This window comes from Octodon degus, unplaced genomic scaffold (assembly GCF_000260255.1).
Source record: "Octodon degus isolate 3935 unplaced genomic scaffold, OctDeg1.0 scaffold00047, whole genome shotgun sequence".
Classification (NCBI taxonomy): Eukaryota; Metazoa; Chordata; class Mammalia; order Rodentia; family Octodontidae; genus Octodon; species Octodon degus.
The window spans coordinates 13,762,519-13,763,923 of NW_004524623.1; the positions used below are offsets into that span (position 1 = coordinate 13,762,519).

General features: G+C 45.8%; 1 pseudogene; it reads right to left on the reverse strand.

Annotated features, from left to right (window-relative positions):
• The window catches only part of LOC101582984, a 1,941-nt pseudogene extending 1,640 nt beyond the window's left edge, over positions 1 to 301 (reverse strand).
• Positions 302 to 1,405: the final 1,104 nt, after the last annotated feature.

Consider the following 1,405-nt stretch of genomic DNA (forward strand, 5'->3'; position numbering starts at 1 on the left):
AAGGGAAGTGCCAATGGGGTGAAGAGGCAGGCGGTGCCAGCCAGCACAGCCATCTATGTAGGCAGTTGCCCACGGTGAACCAGCGCGCTGTCTCATTACCAATTCGGGTGGGCTCAATGACAATGTACTTGTATTGGGCTTCCAGGGCCTGTTCCAGCTCATACTCAAACTGGTCCTGGGCATTCTCACCATTGTAGATCTCGTGCACGATGTAGCAGTCTGTGGCTGACAAGGTTACCCTCTCTTGGGCGCTGCCGCTGCTGCTGCCCAGGCCCAGACGCCTCCTTCCCCACGCGGCCATCTTGGAGACACTCCTGAATTTTTAAAAAATCAATTTAATTTTACTTTGAAGAGTAAAAACAGAAGCAAAAATAGAAAAAAAGACAGACAGGATAACATACAACAATACATATGGTATAGATTTTCAAAACAGGAATAGCTAATTAATATTGGTTGTTATACCATCTATTTTTATCATCACATCTGTTGCTCCAAGAGTGAATTCTAAGGAACAACAGAGGTTAAGAGTAGGAAAACTGGGGCTGGGGAGATGGCTCAGTGGAATAAGTGCTTCCCTGACAAGCACAAGGGCCTGAGTTCAATCCCTGGCTCCACAAAAAAAAAGAAAAAAAAAAAAAAGAGAGAGAGAGAGAGAGTAGGAAAATTTTGTTGGGAGAGACAGGAGGGGACCCAAGTGGGCTGCCACTGAGCCCACTCCTCTGTGGAAGTTCTATAGAGCAAAGTCACAAGGTGGGTACAAGGTGGGTCAAAGTGACATAGGGAAGTGAAACTCCAACCTGGCCTGGATGAGTTTGTGTTCTCTAAAACTGAACAATGAATTTTAGGAACAAACGGAGGTTATGAGCAGAATATATTTATTGAGGGAAAGAAAGCTCCTGTCCGAGAGAGGGACAGGAGGGGGTTTGGAGCGAGTTGTCCCCGGGAAGCTGTCTCTTCCAGGGACTTTTATAGTGTAAAACCATATGGGGCTAAGGTGGAGAGAATGGAAACTCGCTTAGGTGGGCAAGAGGTGGGACAAAACTATGGTCAGCCAATGGGATTACAAGAACCATTGCTCAGGTAAAATTGATTAAGTCCAGGAACAAATGGGGAAGGGAGTCACCTAGCAAGGGGGCATGAATGTAGAACAGGATTTTATGAGGTAGCCATCCAGTAGTAGTCGGATTAACGATTCTTGGGTCTCCCTCAGGGTGATGATCAATCTCGGATGCCAATCTTTAGGGAAGTTGGTATTTGTTTGATCTTTGGTCTTTGGGTCTGGCCCACCGTGGGAGCATCCATCCCTCTCAGTGTTGCAAGATATCTTGTCTCCTGTGGTATTTCCTTGAAGGGCCTGGCCCTGTCTGACTGCCTATAATATTTCTTTTTTTTTTTTTTAAATTTT